This window comes from Crocuta crocuta, unplaced genomic scaffold (assembly GCF_008692635.1).
Source record: "Crocuta crocuta isolate KB4526 unplaced genomic scaffold, BGI_CrCroc_1.0 scaffold614, whole genome shotgun sequence".
NCBI lineage: Eukaryota > Metazoa > Chordata > Mammalia > Carnivora > Hyaenidae > Crocuta > Crocuta crocuta.
Window position 1 is genome coordinate 1,209,959 of NW_027529673.1, and position 20,596 is coordinate 1,230,554.

Below are 20,596 nucleotides of genomic sequence, written 5' to 3' on the forward strand. Positions count from 1 at the left end.
GAAAAGTTTTTCTTGTAGGGGATGTTGTGTAAGCTTGTAAAGTACTTTAGAATTAGTTTTAAAATCTATATTTTCCTGGGTTTTTATTGACTGTGAAACAAATAGCATCAAAAGAAAGCACATGGCGAAAGGCAATGACTTAAGATGATTCATATCTGAAAACAAGTTCTCATCATAAGCGGGATTAAAATACATCCTTGAGGAATTCTCTGGAAGCTAAATGAAAGGCTTCACTCAATACAAAATTTAACACATTTCCATAATATTGCTGTGCTGTAATTTATTAAACTATTCTCTGGTGGTTTGTTGTTTTGTTTCATTTCTGCTATTTTTCTATAACACTGAAAGGAAAAATCTTTGTACATAAGCCTTTGAGCTTCTGTTGAATTATTTCCTTATAATAAATTCCTATGAATAGAATTACTGGACCAATATAGCTGATTCTTTACATTTTAATTGCTTATTTGCATTGCTTCCCCACCTGTCAACTTCTACCTTCCTTTCATTTTATACAGGATCAGATCAATATGTTCCCTGGCAGCTTCTCAAATTCTTTCTCAACTTATGTTCATTTCTGACATTATTTTCTCAGGCTATTAATCATGCTTATTTCTTTTGTTTTTAATCTGAAATCTCTGAGTGAATCAACTTGACATTGCAAGTCTAGACACAAGTTGTTTTTCCGGATAGGGAGACAACAAGATTTGCTGGAACAAGGAGTAAACCATTTGAATATATTTACTTGCCTACAGACACATGGAGGGCAGAAGGAGGAGACTGAAGTAGGGAATGATTTCATAATCGTGAACTAGGTTTGGCCTTACTCCTTCTCTCTCAAGGGAAGATCTGTAAGAAATTCCCTTCTGTCTTCATCTAGTATTCTCCCCTGAGCAGTCTGACCTGAAAGATTGACTTGGGACTTCCTTCTGCACTCTTTGTAACCCTTTAGAGTTGTTGGAAAGGTCTACCACCTCATCCTATCTTCTGATATCACGCAGGCTCCCATACATCAACACTGACTGACAGTTGTTCTCAGCAATGCCTCTCTGATTTTCAGGTTTTTGTATATTCCTGTGTAGGTAAACTCCAGTCAGAGGAATGGCAGTCTATTTCCATTGTAGCAAGAGGCCTGGAGGGTAGTCTGTTCTACTTGGCTATTGGGTAGTCACATTTGACCTTTGAAAAAAATAGGTTTATATTGTACCCAAAATCCAGCTGCATTAAGTACACACTATTCCCTTTATGTATGGCATTTTCAGTCCCTCAATTGGGTTATCAGATTTTTTTCCAGCATAAAAAGAATTTAAGAAGTGAGGTGTTCATAAAAAGCATGATGTTTGGAGGTAAAACATGTGGTTTCTTGCCCCGTTTCTGTGACCATTTATGGAGATTTGGCCGGATGGTGAAGCTTCCTGAGCCACAGGTTTTTATGAAAGATGAGGATAATAATTACTTAGGTTGTTGTGAGAATCAAATGGTAGAGGAAAATTTTTCTATAATATTGTTAAAGCTATTCAAACACGTACCATAGTTTGTCTCCTTATGTTATCACTGTCAGGATCCAAAATTAGGATAGTCCTAAAGATAATGTGGCAAAAAAAAAAAAAAATCTGGAAAATAAAATGCAAGGGTTGCACTCTGCTTCATACATTTTTAAAATTAGAAACTGTGTTTTTGGATGACTGCTAAAGATGTTACCTATGGGCAGGTGTTTGATCTGAACTTTGTCTAGAGTCCAAAAACTGAGGGTGGGTTGGTGTTTGAGGAACCCACATGGGAAAAGAGTTGAATATTTCCAAAGCTGTTTTAAAGGTCCCCACTCATATGGAGGGGAGATAGAAACAATGACTGAAAACTAAAAACAGAAACACCCTGTCTAAAGCTAGGGAAGGAAAGGGAAAACTAAGAAATAAAATCTGGCTCCAAACGTTGCTAAAGTCAGCCTTAAATATGATGGCATCTAGAAGAGAATTCCAAAATCATCAGAGCCAGGACCATTTTTACATGGGTCTATAACTGGACAAGGTAAGGGATAAGCACATAGGGACACAACTATGTATTCTTTATTTTGTTTTTCTTGATACTTCCTTAGTCTAGTGACAGGGAAGGTAACTGAGGAACATCTTTGGTAAATACATGCACAGCATTGCCAATTCTACAAACATGTGACCAAAAGCTTTATGAAGCTATAACTTATGATAATTCCCATTAGTTAATCAGTTTGAAAATGCAACACTAAACCCGTAGTGACTAGTTATTTTGGTTTCCAGGACCCAATTCCAGTGTGAATGTGCTGGGGGTGTGGGCACTTCCCACACTAGCAAGCAATTCTGTTGACCAGCTGGGTGTCCTATAATTCAACTCAATTCTGGCACTATCAACCTGGAGATCCCACAGGTTAAGGGTTCAGTCCTACAAGATTGACTCCACCTCCTCTTCAGATGCTAGTCATGAGCCCAGGCTATCACTTGTGCTTCTGAGTGAGCATTGTAGATTGGAGGTTCTAACAACCTCCTCCTTCAACTTCTGAGCCAGTTGCAAGTCAGGCTGTTACCTATATTTTTGACCAACTGGCTATAAACCAGAGATTCTCCTGACCCTTTCCTCAGATTCAAATAATTTCCTAGAGTGGTGCACAGAGCTCACAGAAACATTTTAGTTACCAGAGAGCACTGGTGTAGTGTAGGACAGAACTCAGGAACAGCCAAATGGAAGAGATTCATAGGGCAAGGTGTGTGGGAAGGGGCATGGAGCTTCTATGCCCACTCCAGGAATGCCACACTCCCAACATCACCCTGTCTTCACCAACCCAGAAACTTTCCAAACCTGTCCTTTGGACTTTTACGGAGGCTTTATTACAAGGCATGATTGATTTCATCATTGGCCACTAGTGACTGAACTCAGTCCCCAGCCCCTCCCCACTCCCTGGAGGACAAAGAGGTGGGACTGGAAGTTCCAGCCCTCTAATTACATGATTGACTCCACTGGCCACCAAGCCCCATCCTTAAGTGCTTTGGGGAATCACCTTACTAACATAACAGAAGGCATTTTTATGACTTTCAACACTTAGGAAATTCCAAAATTTTGGGAACTGTGAGTGTGGAAGAAGACCAAATATATATAAGAAATATATATATTCTCATATATAGTCAGTCATTTATAATATCTATATTTGGTCATCTGAATAACCAAATGCATATTTTTCTTATAAATCACCACATCACACTAGTTAGAACTATAATTAGCATAGATTCCAATAATTAACAGTGCTGTCTGTACCACTGTTATAAGGGCCAATTGTTTGGGTGTTCTCTAAATGTGGGTTATTGAGAAAACAATCCTTTGTTTTACCCAGTCTATCTTCCTCTCTTTCTTCCTATTCAAATCTAACTCTTTGAAGATTTTCCTACTTTTTTATATACAGTAGTGTGTATAAAAAGGAACAATATTTAAAAGAAAATAAATGATTAGTTAAGACTAAAGCATTTGTTAGTAACTTGCTTTAGGGTCTTCATAAGTGCACGTGCACACACACACACACGCACACACACACGCAGAGAGAGAGAGAACTTACAAATATCCAAACCAAATGCTATAAACAACCTTAGACTCAGCCTTTGTGTGAGAAAGTAACAAAAGTAAAGTAAGGCATAGGGAGATTTCAGCATCAGAGAATCTATAACTTAATTCAAAGTAGCTGACATGATAAGATTCATAAAAAGAAATTCTGAGCTTAAACAGGCTAATTCAGTCACTCAGAGATACTGTCTAGAATTTACATTCTTCTAATTTTCTGGGCCACCATTTTTAAGAATGTTGGCTTAGCTTCTCTCAAGTCTGCAATATCGTTGTAGCATTGCCAAGTACTATACCAGACAACTGTCCATAGCAGAAAGAGACCATGGTTTCCAAGTATTTTCTTGCCAAGAGAAAAAATAAAAAGAAACAAAAACAAAAACAAAAAAAAACTGTTCTTAGAAATCTCCAGAAGACCCTCTCTCACGATCATCGGCTGAAACTGATAAACAACATACTACCTTTTTCCCTGCCTTCCCCCACTCCACTGTGAGCTCTGTGAGGCAGGACCTGTGGATTAGTTATCTCTCTATTTCCAGACCAAAGTCCTTTGCCTAGAATTAAATAGATGCTGAACTAATGTCTGTTGAATAATTCTATCGGCTTGATTTAATGAGCCATTTTTATTCAAATACTAAATACTTTTAACACCTTAAAATAAAAGAAAAGTCAGAGAGAGGCCTCTATCCAGGACTAACAAGGATTTTGCTTTGGTTGCTTTTTTTAAACTTAATATTAATTTTGAGGCAGCAAGAAAAGAAACTTAGGGCAAAAATGACTATACCAAGGGTAAGCAAGTCTTCTGATACTAGGTCACTTTATCATGGCCTGTTGAATACCAGGGACATGGATGAAGTAGCTTCATATTGGGCTCCAGCTTGAGAGGGAAAAAGGCAATAAACCTTAAGAGTCTTGGCCACTGCAAGCTCTACCAGCAGTCATTCTCTACCAATGAGGCTTGTGACTTTGGTAAATCCAGTTAAGTAAGTCACAGTGTCCTCCCGTGGCAATGAACACACAATACCCTCTGTAATTAGCCACAGGCTTAAACTGGTGGATTAAAAAAGATGATTTCTGTAAGAGCATGTTGGCTTTGAAAACTGTCATTCAAATATGAAGGCTCTTCTTGATTCACCATGTAGCAGACTAACACTGGGAATCTTATAACTCATTTTAGACAAAACATCTAGTACCTTCCAGGTGTGGTGATATGCCACGTGTGATACAAAAGGGGTTTGAGCTCTCCTCCACAATGCAGGCAGCCCAGTACTGACTGTTCACCTTCAGCTTAATGATTAATATAAACCTCTTACATCCAAGAAATATCTCTTCTCTTTTGGCATCACCAGTCTCTAACATAATACCATTCAATGAAGCTTTGTTAATGATAAGAACATTTTTTTTTAATGTTCATTTATTTTGACACAGAGAGAGAGGATGCATCATCTCACGTAAGTGGGGGAGGGGCGGAAAGAGAAGAGGAGAGAGAATCCCAAGCAGGCTCTGTCAGTGCTGAGCCCAATGCAGGGCTCAATCCCACAATGCTGGGATCATGACCTGAACTGAAATCAAGACATCCAACCGACTGAGCCACCCAGGCACCCCAGAATGATTTTAAAAAAATCATAATGGAAGGCAACATTATATTACAATGACTGAAAGCATGGATTCTAAACTTGGACTCTCTATGTTCAAAATCCTTGATCATTCTACTTAATCCTTACCATCTTAGGTTTCTTTTCTTCAGCAGAATGGACATAATAATAACAGAGCCTCTGCAAGGATTAAATTCAGATAAAATCCTAGCACCATGTCTGTTGCATAGTAAACACTAAATAAATTCTAATTTATTGATACTAATCTTTTTCTCAGAGGCTAGGCATTATAATCCTTTGCCATTGACTACTGAATGTGATGAAATCACAGATTAATAGGCAATCTAGAAGGGTAGATCATGTGTGGCTTAACAAGTAACCCCAATGTGATGCATATACCATGACAAGCATGCAGTAAGTATTACAGGTCAGCCACTGCCGTGAAAAGCAGGAGCCTGTTTTAACACAGGACAACCCTCTGCAGCCTCAGCTCTCCCTCAGCCTGGCCAGTGAAGCACACAATCATATCTTTCTGTTTGCTCCTGTCCTTGTTCATGCTCACCAGGTACAAAGACAGGAGACTGGCCCAGCACAAGTCGGAAATAGAGTGTTTCACCCCCAAAGGGAGTGTGGGCAATGGTGGGAGAGCAACCATGAGCAGGTAAGCAAACCGTGAGTGGCCTGAGATGGTGTGAACTAAATGTACGCAAGCTACAGGAACAGGTGGCTCCCTGGTCTAGGTCCTCACTCCACCGTGCACTCCATGCAGTGTGTCCAGCCTGGGCCACCACTGGTTTTCTGTGTGTGTGTTTGACTTGCAAAACCCATGCTGTCCTCGTGTGAAGTGATGGGCGCCTCCTGTCCCAGATGCTGCTGTCTCCCAGGGTTGTGTGCTTTGCATGTCTGAAGCCTTAGCTCAGTCAGCTCTCCCATGGATTTCAACTTCTTGGTCAAATGCTTCTGGAGTTTGCAAAGTGGAAGAGATTGGAGGAAATTCATGTTTCTGGACTATCTGATCTGTCAAAACAAATGTAAAAAGCCTAGGACTGTTCTGAGGGAAGGACTTCAACGAGGGAAGATTCCAGCCCTGATCCCAGACAAACCTGGGAATTAATCTGACTTACTTTCCGTGGAACACCATCTGACAGCCAAGGGCAAATGCCAAGGCCAAACTAGCGAGCTGTAGAGGTAAGAGGCTTCTCATGAACTGAAATCAGGAAAGCTAGTCCTCCTCTGGCTACCATAGCTTTGCAGCTCCTTATTTCTCTGTGTTTGGTGGCAAACAACCCCTGTCGCTGCGCTGTGCATGTTCCCTCATACCAGGCACCCCCAAACAGCAGTGTCCAGTAGTCTGAGTTATTTAGAACTATAAGCATCAACTACGCTGTGTTGCATGAAATGAACGTGCTTTATTGCATGGGACTGGGTTTTAAGAAAAGGACTCTGGAGAGAAATACTGTCAAGATTGGCATTAAACGGGTGCAGACTGCTGGAGCAGCCTTGAGCTGGGGAATTGCTGTGAACTAACTCTCCACACCTAACTTGTTGTGGCATTTCCCCATCCACCTGTGGTACAAAACTGTGGATGGGAAGCTCTTGCAAATCAGCCTGGGCTAAAGGAAAGGGAAAGTGCAGAAAGTGCAGTGTGTACATGTGTGTGCATGTGCTGAGAGCAGAGCCAGAGATCCAGCTGCACAGCCAGAAGATAATCCTGTTGAATCCTGTTGAACTTTCACCCCAAACATTGTATTTGCTTTCTCAGTAGTTGGCTCCCTCTGGTTTTCAAAATGATGTCTAACTTTCTCCAAGGACGACCGCACCGCACAACTTCTGGGGGGTGTAGTTCCTGTTGCAGTCTGTGAAAATGGTGCGCCAACCTGTGCAGCATAGTCTGACCAATCATTTATAGCAGCCCTGGACGAGAGGCTGGCCCACTTTGTCCGTGGCTCCCAGAGACAAAACAATGAGAGCGTGCATATCTGTGTGTAGGCATATGTGTGTGCACATTAGTGTATTTGATGCCCTTATGCCCATGATGCCTTTATACAGCCATGGTTGGATCTCAGTGCGTTTGAAAGATAATCCTAAATGGATCATTCTGTGGGAGTAACTTTACAGACTGCTATTGGGCCTACTGGTTTCCTTCCACTCAGTTTGACAAAGTGTCATAATTCCTGTCCAAATATCAATCAAACAGCAATGGAGTTGGCTGGATACGATGGAAATGACTGTATCAAATGTGGTTTGTTTGTTTTTTTTATTTCTGAGAGAGACAGCGTGAGCAGGGGAGGGTCAGAGAGAGAGGGAGACACAGAATCTGAAACAGGCTCCAGGATCTGAGCTGCCTGTCAGCACAGAGCCCGACGCAGGGCTCGAATCCATTAACCGCAAGATCATGACCTGAGCCAAAGTCAGACGTTTAACTGACTGAGCCACCCAGCTGCCCCTCAAATGTGTTACATTGCTACAGAATGTAGCATCTGAGTGACTTCTGATTTGAAGCAATTGTCTAGGACTAGACTTCCCAAATTTGGCTCCCTACCAAACATACTGAGACAAAATCTGCAGTGTAACAAGTTTCCTAGGTTGTTTCAATCTAGCCAGTCTATAAACCGCTTGTTTGGAATAATCCATTTGTCTAGGAGTTGACATAGAGCTATTCCCGGCAAACATTAGGTCTCAGTTCTGCCATGCATTGTTCTTGGGAGTGTTTAGTCAAGGCTTAGTACTCTCCCATATGATCAGCCCAGCAATTAGATTTGCTTAAGACTGTCTTGATTGAGACTGGGAAGGAGGAGACAGCAGATAATGGGACACAGAGAGTAAAGGGACTCCAGATCAACCAGACCAAGCCTTCCTGGATCAGGTCCAGATCTACAGAGATAGCAATTCAACATATCTACACTGAGAATAGTCCAAGTTTCTCTATAGTAGCAAGATAATAGTAACCTTCATTTCCTCACTTGTTTGGATACAGCCAAGGTAATGACAAGGCTTATTACATCCTGGTGAAGCACGGGGACTACTGCATGCTTTAGTAAAGATAGTTCTGTTGGAATGACCAACCTCAGCCCTATGGATAAGCATAATTCATTGAGAATAAATGGTCTTCCCTTCCTACTTTTTCTTCCTTACCATTTCTTTAGCATTAAATAAAAACTAATGGAAGAAAGTGAAAGTGAATGGGAGGGAGAGGAAGTCCTTCAGTGTTCTAGAAGAGATTTCCATTAGGGAAAAGAAAAGGCCTAGTGACACATAAAAGGAGAGGCCAAAATGTCTAAGACTGTCAAATATTATTTTACAACTTCATATTTGTTCACATAAATACACACATACACACACAAAGACATTTAGCCAGGAGAAATAAGTTTATTTTTTAAATTTACTTTTATTTTTTACATTTATTTATTTTGAGAAAGAGAAAGAGAAAGACTGGGCAAGGAACAGAGAAAGAGAGATAGAGAGAGAGAGACAGAGAGAATCCCAAGCAGGCTCCACACTGTCAGCATGGAGCCCGATACAGGGCTCAAATTCATGAACCAAGAGATCATGACCTGAGCCAAAATTAAGACTTGGATGCTTAACACACTGAGCCACCCAGGCACCCCTATTTATTTTTTATTCTTTGAGAGAAGGAGAGAGAGAGAGAGAGCGCGCATAGGCACATGCAAGGAGGGGAGGAGAAGAGGGAGAGAATCTTAAACAGCCTCGATGCTCAGCCTGAAGCCCAACACGGGGCTCAGTCTCAAAACCATGAGATCATGATCTCAGCTGAAATCAAGAGTCAGACGCTCAATCAACTAAGCCACCCAAACACGCTAGGAGAGATAAGTTTAAAATGAAAATTAAGAGAGAAGATATCAGAGAAAAGACAACTGCAATGTAAACCATTGCTAAATAAGAGGTTAGAGCAGTTCATCCCACTTTGCTTCCTCTGGAATTGAATGGAAGGGCTGGGGGAAGAAAAACTATTCAAGTTTTACAGATACTTTTAGTATCCACTGATGAAGCCCTCTTTCTTGTCAGCTCCCACTCCTCCCCGCTGTTAACTTCCGAGTCATAGTCAAGCACATTTACTCTGCAAACATCTAGGCTGCATCTGTGGCCATAACCAACCAACCAGCCCCAGGGAGGGGCTGAGGGAAGCTCAAACCACCACAGAAAACCAGGAGTGTGTCCCTGTACCTCATTTGCCTGTTTTCTATGCTGAAGCTATGGACAGTACAGGACCTGGTGAATTCATGCCTGAGGTGACTCTCCTTCCAGAGCCAAGGTACCAGCAGGGAGAGAGAGAGATTTACAGTGCATGTTGCCCTAGAGCTGAACACTATTATCTTCCCTGAAACAATGACAGAGCCTTAGAGACAGTCCGTCACTTCCCCCTTTTCCCTCCACCCCCACATCTGGAAAAGACTAAGAATATTATATGTGTCCATAGCACACTAGCTTCCTGAAATATTTGTTGTTTTCCTTTTATGTGAATTTTTTTTCCTTCCCTCTGAATCTAGCATAACTCATCATCTTTTTGTATTTTCACAGTGGACAGTTTAAGTGTGTTTCAGAGCAGAGACCTCCTGATTGCAGGAGAAGTGAAAGAGAGTCCTAAACAGGAAGTTGTTCTGAGAACCGGAAATTCTCTAAACCCTGTTATCGTGTGATTTCATACTGAGAGGGTCCACCTCAGGGATGGCTAAAACCTCAAAAATGATTATTATTATCTCCTGTCTCAGCAGGGCCATTCCATCAGGGTGCTCACTGGAGTCTGCATTCTGAGGCACTCATGTTATATCCCATGAAGGGGAGGCACAGACATCCTGAGCCTCCCAGTTTCTCTTTGAAAAAGAACTCCCTAATCAAATAAAATAGATGGATCTACAGTCCCCATCAGGGCTTGAAGGGAAGAGGGAGGTATGGGGTTATTTTTACTGTTGTAATATTATGGTTATCAGTTAGGTGGCGTGTTAAACCCGCAATCACCTGAGTCACTGATTTTTACCTAATAGATGCAGCATCTAATGTTAGTGAGTATAAATGTCTACTAGAGCCGTTAGAGAACCTAGTAACAGTGATGTCATAATCGCCAAGAACTCAGATTTCAAAAACAACCCCAAACTGTGATGTCTGTGTTAAGATTATTTTGCCTTTCATTAATTCAATGATTTCCTCCTTCATGTTATGCTCACTTATTAAGCACCTACCATGAGCCAAGTACTTACATGACTCTAAAGATAAATAGATGACCAAGACTTGACTAATGCCCTTGCAGATCTATAGTCCACGGGGGAACAAAGTCATAAAAACAGATCATTGCAATTCAGCAGAAACTCCTTTCCCACAGGAACATGTATGTGTCCAATTAAATCCTCATTTGACATCAGAAACTACAGCTTATGCCAGTGCAAACAGAATTAGGAGTAAGATAAACAAAATAATATTAACCTGGATTGAGTGTTCAGAAAGGACTGCACACAGTTATATAAAATTCAGAGCCACAGAAGAGCGATGTTTTTCTTTTTAGTATGAAGCCAGCTAGTTTCATGATGATATGACTACTGAAGTAATCTTCTCTTCACTCCTCCCCAAAGTCAGTTTCATATTAATGTTCCAACTTATATTGAGAGATGTTCTAAAACAGGTAACAGTTACTATCATTGCTATAATTACTATACATCAGACACTATAGCAGTCCCTTCACATTGGTTATGCACTCAATCCTCCCAAGAATGATCTTTCCGTAGTACAGATGAGGAAAATGAGGCCCAGGGATATTAAATTATTAAATAACCTAAATTAGAATAATTTAGTGAAGATTCTGAAATCAAAGACTTTAAAACCTGGTTCTAATCTTAGCCAGTGTGACCTTGAGGTGCCATTTTACCTCCTTAATCTCCACTTTCTGTAAAATGAAGATAATAATATAGCACTCCCCTTAACTATTTAATCCTGTGAAAATTAAATATGATAATGCAAGCACAGCATTTAGCAGACTGTGTGGCACACAGAAGGCATTCCATAGATTCTATTTAGTATTACTGTTACCCAAGGCTACTCACCTTAGAAAGTCCTTTTTTTTTGGTCTTCTCTTCTCTTCTCCACCTGCCATCATGGTCATTTTCCCAACAGTCAATTCTGGTAACGTATGTAAAATAAAATAGCAACAGCAAAATTAATTCAATGATACATTTTTTATGCTTTAAAATTCATGTTCTTCCATGGTTACCTATAAAAGGAGCTAACTTTTATTGGAAAGACAGCAGACACTAGTATAAGTGTTTTACCTATATGATCTCTTATTTGATCTTTAAAAAGGTAAATAACAAAGTCCACATTGGAGACAAACTCAGTTGGATTCTGGAATTCACACTCTAACCACTATGATACCTGGCACCTGGAATCAAATCCAAACCCATGCACTCAGAGTAGAAGGGTCTTCCCACACTAACTCTTTGTCCTTTATTCCCTCTGTTTCAGCATGTGTTCTCTTCTCCAGACACCCCAAATTTCTTACCATTCTCCAGACATGCAGACTCCCTTCTACAGCTTCATACCTTCACACATGCTGTGTTTCTACCTGGATTGCCCTTCCTTTCTCCTTGTATCCATCTTCTCGAACCCCCATTTCTGTTCTCCCTGACAAACTCTCACTCAGTTTTCGAAACCCAAATCTCATGTCAATTCCTTTTTGAAAGCTTTCTAAAACTCCTACAATCTATTTTACACCTAACCAAACTCATAATTCTAAAGTATTTTGAGTTTACCTCTGATATTACATGTTATCTGGTCACCTATCGCTTTCCACTAGACTTGAGGTTTTTAAAGGCAAAAACATGTCTTGTTCAATTTTCTACCCTCAGAATCCAAAAGTACTCTGGGACTGTTGATTCAGATAATCAATCAATAATAGTACAAGGAGAACCTCTCTGTATGTAAACTGCACTGTTTTAGGGACCATGGGTATGGAATAATCTCCACTCTAAATAACTGACAATTTTAATAAAGAAACAAAACTCATTCTGTTGGAAACTGCAGGAGTAATAGGCTACATTTAGGTGTTAAATCTGTGATCCAGGGGCACCTGGGTGGCTCACACTCTGTTAAGCATCTGACTCTTAACCCCAGCTCAGGTCATGATCTCACGGTTTGTGAGTTCGAGCCCCACGTCGGGCTCTGTGCTTATGGCTCAGAGCCTGGAGCCTGCTTCAGAGTCTGTGTCTCCCTCTCTCTCTCTGCCCCTCCTGTGCTCGTGCTCTGTCTCTCTCTCATAAGTAAATAATATTAAAACATTTTTTAGAAAATGAAATTTCTTAGGGAAATATTTTATAAGTCTGACAAAAACTTAGTTCAGCTAATGTCTTGTGAATGGACTAGAAATACTTAACTTTTATAAGTGCCACAAATATAATAATATAAACCAGATTCCTAACTTCCTTTGCTTATTTTTTTCCAAAAGAATCACCTGTTCTTTTGGAAAACAGAAGATTACCGTAAGTATATTCTACTTCTTTCAGCCTGTGGCATAATTCAAAATATGACAAAATAGTAATGGGACTCCTTGGATTCCCTGGCTCTCTCATCTCAGTTTCTGTACTCTAACATCCTTTTTGTTGGGGGGAATGGGGGAAGGAGCTGGTCTTTTGTAAAGACCTTTTGTAAAGCTGCTGTCCTTGTCCACGAAACACATATGTATGAAAATTTAGTAGTTATGTCCAAATATAAATATTTGTATATATTTTGAGGCAAAAGACTTAATAGCTTACAATTTCCTGTGAAAGGGAAGAAAGAAATCAGAACAGTGTCTGATACGACAAACACCACAAAGGGAGCTGCCTGGGAGTTATCAGTTTACATTCCTAAGCTCTAGAGAAAGACATCAATGCTAGACGCATACTCGCTACCTTTACACCCATCGCAAAATATGGATAACATCTTGCAATGTCTACCTAATCTTACTGCCATGTTCCCTTCAGGTGGATAATACCAAAATAAGGGCTAATTATTCCATAGAGCTGAGTGTTCTATAAACTTGAATCACTATTTCATCTAACTGTATGTTTCATGAGTCATTTTGAACTGATTCTTCAACATAAGGATTATTTATTTTTTAAATGTTAATTCATCACTTACTATGCATAAGGCTCTATGCTTCATACCAGACAAAGATCTATGAAATAGAGTTTCTACACCTAACAATTTTTTGCCATTATACTTCACATGCCTTCTAAGGGAAGACTATGCTTTTATGATACTATGTCTTCCATACTCCTAGAATCAGTATTCATTGGAAAGACATAGGCTTTAGTATCATACACAGAAAGATTTTACACCTTAACTATTTTCTACCTTTGTGCACACAAATCCAACGAATCTATGTATGCATCAGGTTTATAGTCCATAAAATAGACATGATGTTGACAACTGCCTCACATATTGTTTTGAAGAATTAAAAATAACATGTATATGAAAACACATATACATGGATATTTTAAAGTAGTAAAAAAAATTAAATTTGAGGATATCAGATATACATACAGAAGGCAGCATATTGCAACCAAAAGACAAAAGTAAATATTAATCAGGAATATCTGTAATTCTTGTCATCTGTGAGGAATCAGGAAGATTGACATAAACAAGAGAATAGTGTATAGGATAAATGTAAGAAGTTGTTTGAATACTAAAAGGATACAATTTCTTTTTTTATTGAGATATAACTGACATATAAAATTGTATTAGTTTTAGGTGTACAACATAATTATATGATATATATATATTAAAATGATCACCACAGTAAATTTAGTTAACATCCATCACCACACACTTACAATTTTTTTCTTGTGATAAGAACTTTTAAGAGCTATTCTCTTAGCAACTTACAAATATACAATAGAGTATTATTAACTATGGTCACCATGTTGTATATTAGATCCTCAGGACTTATTTATCTTATAAATGGAAGTTTGTACCTTTTAGATCTCTTTACCCACTTCACCCACCACCTGCTCCCTCCTCCACCAACCACCAATCTATTTTCTGTATCTATTAGTTCAGGGTTTTGCAATTCCAGGTATACATAATATCATGCAATATTTGCCTTTCTCTGTCTGACTTATTTTACTTATCACAATGTCTTCACATTTCATCTACATCATTCATATTGTAACAAATAGTGAGATTTCCTTATTTTGGGAATGGCTGGATAATATTCCATTGCGTGTGGAACTTAATTAATATGCCCAAGTCAAATAAAAGGCAAAACAATGTCCCAAATAGGACCTTAAATCTATACACATATATATCCCACACTTTCCTTACCCATTCATCTGTTGATGGACACTAAGGTTGTATCTGTGTCTTGGATATTATAGATTATGCTGCAGTAAACATGGGGTATAGATGTCTTTTTTTAAGACAGTGATTTCATTTCCTTTGGATAAATATTCAGAAGTGAGATTACCGGATCATATGATAGTTCTATTTTTAATTTTTTAAGGAACCTCCATATTGTTTTCCATAGTGGTTGCAGCAATTTACATACCTACCAATGGTGCATGAGAGTTCTCTTTTGTCCACATCCTTGCCAATGCTGATTATTTCCTGTCTTTTCGATTCTAGCAATTCCAACAGGTGTGAGGTGATATCTCATTGTAGTTTGCATTTTCCTGATGATTAGTGATGATGAGCACCTTTTCATCTGCCTGTTGGATATCTGGATGTCTTTTTTTTTTTTTTTTAAAGTTCAAAAGGACACATTTTGTCTCTTCATCCATCAATGGACATTTAGGTTGTTCCACGTCTTTACTACTATGAATAATGCTGCAGTGAACATGGTAGTGTTAATCCCTCTTTGAGATCCTATCCTAATTCCCTTGGACACATACCCAGAAATGCGATTGCTAGATTATATGGTAATCTATTTTTAATGTCCTGAAGAACTTCTATACCATTTTCCACAGTGGCTGCACCAGTTTGCAATCCCACCAACGGTGCACAAGGGTTCCTTTTTACGCACATCCTCACCAATACTTGTTACCTTTTTTTTTTAGTTATTATCTGTCCTGACATATGTAAAGGGATCATTATTGTATTGTACGGTAAAAAAAAAACCTGTTAAGAGGGTAGGTTTCATGTTAAGTGTCCTTGCCACAAGGAAGAGAGAAAAAGAGTGGGTGTATGTGTGTTCAGCATCTGAAGCATTTCAAAGGGAACAGGACTGGAACTTTCTTAGCACTTTGTATCTGTGGCAGGTGCCTATTTACATCCAGTAAGAAAAAATAATCAAAAATACCTTAAGCCAAGAGCTTTGTATAAATAGCAAGTACATTGGTGGAAGAGAACAACCAGGTTTCAAGCCTCAAAACTAAGGTAATCTTCACACATTACATTTAAGTTAAATATGTTAGAGAAGGCACTTTAAGATGAAAAGGAATCTTTCTTTCTAAGCAGAAATCAATTTTTCAGTAACCATTCTAACAGTCTGGGGACATTTTGTTATTCTAGAGTCCCTCGGTATTCATCTCTGCAATGTTCAGGTCAATTTGTTGATATCTCATTGATATCATAGGAAGCTTAGGAATTTATTATCAGGTCATTTTATGGATACAAACTTGAGTGTTATCATTTACCTGGATGCTCTGTAAGGATGTGTCTTGTTAGCCCCTTAGTTTTTGTGTGCATTTAGCACACAGGCAGTATCGTATGTTGGCAGTAACTCTGGATTTAAGGTCCTATTTGGGGCATTGTTTTGCCTTTTACTAGACTAGGGCATATTAGTTAAGTTCCATAAGCCTCAGGTTTTACATCTATAGTACAGGTTAATAATATCTGTTTACACCAAGCATTCAAGGAAAGCATTCTTTTTTTATATATATAATTTACTGTGAAATTGGTTTCCATACAACACCCAGTGCTCATCCCTACAAGTGCCCTCTCAAGGAAGGCATTCTAAGTTGCTTCCTTTCCCTAACACTCCCAGCCCACCTACTCTGCCCCAGGCATCATGCCAAGCATTGGAAATGACCCATCACTGCCCCTGGAGTGCCCAGGTTTAGTGCAGAAACAGACTTGTAAATAAGTGATTAAAAACACCATGCAATAAGTGCTATGTTAGACAGCTGTTGTGAAGGTCAAATATAATAAAACAGATGAAAACATCTTGTGAGGTGTAAAATTCTATTCAAAGGGGAGCTATTATCATTCCAGGACCCTGCTCTTCTTAGTCATCAATCCTAATCCCATGTTTTATTCAATCTTTAAATCAAGCTGGATTCTTCCACAAAGTCTTCCACACAGCAAACTAGCTGTATCTTCTTTTGTTCTCTTTTTATGAAATTGTAATCTGGGCTTTATAGTAATTGCTGGAAAAAAATCATCTCCATTTTGGGGGAAAAAATCCTCTAATCTTCATTGAAGCACTTCAACCAAAGTGTAGAACTTACATCTCAGTATGAGGAGCAGTTTAGTTTGAAGTTTGAGTCTGGGTTACTGAACTTTGAATTTAAAAAAATAGCGTAACTTGAGAAAGAAAATGCTGTGATGATCCAACAAAACGCCTTGGAACATGCTTTACATCCTTTGTTAGATGCTTTCTCTCTATGGGGATGTGGGCGAAGTAGCAGCTGTACTAGAACTATTGGGCACTTGAGTAACCCACCCCGAATGGATTGTGACTTGTCGAAGAAAAGACCTCCTGTTAAACCAAAGACTAGTTAAAATAGGGCCAATGGTTCTCCTCCCACAAGGATTTCATTGGAGACTGAATGCCTAGTTAGAGACGTTCTCTGGGGAAATTATCATAAAAACAGGCAGCCCCTGCTCACTGCCAGCTACTTAAAAGGGATGCGAAAGTCCACTTCACAAGGTTGTTGGAAGGGTTTCAAGGGGTTGAGCATGTGGAATTACCTTCTTTGCCATATCTGCAACACATAAATATTAATTGGATTTTGTTTATCCATGTTATTTTAACATTTCCCAGTCTTTAAGGCCTCGCTAATCTCCACTGTATTTGCAAATCCTTCCTTGAAACTTCTTTCCCCAGTGAGCAACCTTTTGTCTAAATTCCTCCAATACCAAGCACAAATGTCTTTTCATTCACAATAGTTTTAGAATATCACTATATTTCTTTCCATCTTCATTTTTTCCACACCTGTTAGCATCTTAACACTGTATCCCTGCACTATTAAAACAGCTTCTTAAATCTACTCTGGACACCACTATTTTGTTTGTCAATCTTCTTGGCTCCTTATCGCCTGAAGGACTAATTAACTTAACAGATATTAATTAGGCCTTAACATATTCCTGAAGTAGGATCAGGACTGGGGCCAGACAAGGAATAGATCAATGGATGAAGCTGCAGTGAGGGTTTAAAGAAGGTTATGGCATGATTCCTGCATTTAATTGTTTTGGTTGAGCTTGAGAAATACCAAATACATAAAATATTAAATAACAAAAAATAATTCTTGCAATAGAATAACACAGAAAAGAACTCATGAGTATTTCTTTATATATTCACTTATTTATTGATCAAGCATACAGATTTCATACATATCTAATAATTAGACCATCTCTCTGGTCAACTATATTAGACCATCTACCTATTCCAGAGACTAGTAAGTCCAAGGTTAGTTACAAATTAGTTATTAAAATAGCGAAAGAAAGGAAAAGAAGGAAGATCCTTGTAGGTAAGGGGCAACCACAAAGAATTTTTATAGCAGACAAAAATGTCCAAACTCTACTTCTGATGCTTTAACTTCCCCATCCCCACCCAGTCAAACTGGGCTACTGGTTATCCTGGAATATCCTTGTGGATTCCTGAACCTATGTCACTGCTACTTTTCCCTGGATGGCAATGCCTACTGTTCTTTTTGGATTTTGCCATAATCTACTAAATTTTCAAAGTGTAGATTCAATCTGTCTCTTGTAGGCACGCATTGTTCCCTGGCCACTCCCCTCCTACTAGAAAAATTTTCTTCTTCTTGTGAAGTTTTGAATCCCTTGTGATCTGTACCCTATAGTTATCCAATGAACTGCTTGTTCCCATGCTCCACAATCTCTCACTTTTTGTCCTTAGCAACTTTCCACCTGCCTATCTACTTCCTCATTTCAAGGTCCTGGAAAAAAGAAAAATAACCCTATAAGTAACTCATATTGCTAGCCTTCTATATGCATCTTTTCTCTTGTCCTCTTTGAGGGAAGTCTCCTAATAATAACTCTCCACCACATTATCAAAAAGTACTAATGAAGAGGGGCATGTGAGTGGCTCAATCGATTAAGCGTCCGACTTCAGCTCAGGTCATAATCTCACAGTTTGTGGGTTTAAGCCCCACATCAGGCTCTGTGCTGACAGCTCAGAGCCTGGAACCTGCTTCAGATTCTGTGTCTCCCTCTCTCTCTGCCCTTTCCCCCACTTGTGCTCTGTCTTTCTCTCAAAGTAAATAAACATTTAAAAAAAGTACTGATGAATCACAATCATTTGCAAAGGTATCATATCATTTATTACCATTAGTTGAAATGCCAAAATTTGCAAAATAGTGCAGATTTAAAGTTATCCTCAAATTTATACCATTCTCTTTAGAGGTATTCCAAAATAAGTCAGAGAGAAAATAAGTGGGCTACATATAGGACAACTGTCTTTTACCAGATCACAGCATAGGAGAAAAAAAGAAGGGATGAAAATTGCCATATAATATTTATTTATATGGTTGTAAGCTTCAAGTGCCTTCATCATTGAGGCACCCAGTCATTATCTTTGACAAATATAAGTGCTTGATCAACCTGTGCTATTTGAGGTAACGACCAAAGAGTAATAAAGGGTGCTTTCTTGAGACCTCAAAGTAGATGATTAAGTACAAAGACATGGTTACAGAGAATATAAATCAAATGACTAACGTATCTGCTTAAAAATGCATATCATCACCAGGTAACATTTGAGGGCTTCTCGTCCATGAAATAGGGACAGTTCACTTCACAAAGCAAAGATGCATGTTGTACTGTCATGAAAAATGGAATTGGAAATCATGAGATAGTATTGGTCCCAGGTTGCCATTTTCTAACTGCTTGACTTTGGGCAAATCGCCTATCTGAGCCTCAATTTTCGTATTTTTGCAAGGAGGACAAAGACATTGATCCTATCTATCTTTGACAATCAGTGTTCCTAAAAATGTTATAAACACTATGCAAATATGAGGTGATATTGCTTGATTACTGTGTCTTTGGTAGATAATTCATTTCCATTTACTCAAGTGTTTTTGTCTGTACGTATATTTCTAATGCATATACCATCATGGCCATTAAAATTTTTTTGTCAGCAAGATAACTATTTATATCCATTTATGCTTAATTGGGGAAATGTATATGGATGATTCTGCCATTTTTTAAAATATATTATGGTGTATTTCTCAATGTAATTGTCATAATCAAGATGTCAGATTTTAGGTAAGGCTCAGAAAGAACTCATTCCACCTAATTTAGAATGTCTGAATATAAACAATATCCAATTCCTCATTATTTTTTAAAAACTTTATTTCCATACTTTATAATTAAAAATATATTGAAAAAAAGCTTAAGAAAATGTATAGAAAATGGTACTGCAATTGGAAATTTTCTACTTATAATATTCTTAATTCATGAAATTCTTTTATTGGCCTAGTATTTTCTGAAGTCATTCCAAAGACATATTTGCTAGTAATACTACGAGCTTTAAAAAAAGTTTTTAAAGTATTTTTTGTATTAGGAAGCTCATAATCTTACTATTCCTCTCTCCGGACTGCTCTGGGGAAAGAACTTCTGAGAATAAAGGTAGAAGGTGTCATTTTGGCACACACAAACTGTAAACAAACAAAAAACCTAACCCTCAAATAACATGATCAAAATGCACCCCTGCCCCAAGAAATAAAGAACAAGTTGTCATAGTAGAAAGAACATTAGAGTATATAGGATTATATTTGATAAAGGGTTAATTGGTGCCTGGAAAGAGGACAAAGTTTTTATAGTTTTTTTTTTTTTTTTTGCCTAATTGTCCTCCTTTCCAGGTATAGCAAACCATCTGTTCTGTTTCTCCTCCACTCCTCTTTCCTCCTCCTCCTTTTCTAATGCCCAAAATATTCAGTAGGGAAGGTCAAGTGCTATAGACAGGTGAGGAAAAGTTTGCTTTCCCTTTTCTTACCTCAAGGTCCTTAGGAAAAAATGTATAATCCTGATGCTTAAGGAAAAAAAAAGGTTCTCAGTAACAACAACGACAATAATAATAAAGATTTTACCTCAATTGATTGAAGATTTGATGGTAAGGTCTGTAGAGGTACTATGCTTTATAAAGTACTCTCATGCGTACCACTATTTGGTTCCTCTGAAATCATGTGAGGCGAGCAGGAGAGGTTTATTTCTTCCATTTTTTGCCAAAGAACAAAGAGATGCAACGGTGTTAAGTGATTGGC

The 20,596-nt window shown here is 38.6% G+C and overlaps 1 protein-coding gene and 1 long non-coding RNA gene across 3 annotated transcripts in view; one reads left to right on the plus strand and one right to left on the minus strand.

The window, feature by feature from the left end:
• GRM5 (glutamate metabotropic receptor 5) overlaps window positions 1-20,596 on the plus strand; it is a 504,989-nt gene that overhangs the window by 476,039 nt on the left and 8,354 nt on the right. The window lies entirely within an intron of this gene.
• The window catches only part of LOC144230709 (uncharacterized), a 38,929-nt gene that overhangs the window by 14,365 nt on the left and 3,968 nt on the right, over window positions 1-20,596 (minus strand). For both annotated transcript variants that reach the window (XR_013334845.1, XR_013334844.1), the window contains exon 3: window positions 11,225-11,300. This is a non-coding gene — a long non-coding RNA (uncharacterized LOC144230709). The remainder of the gene's footprint in view (window positions 1-11,224; window positions 11,301-20,596) is intronic.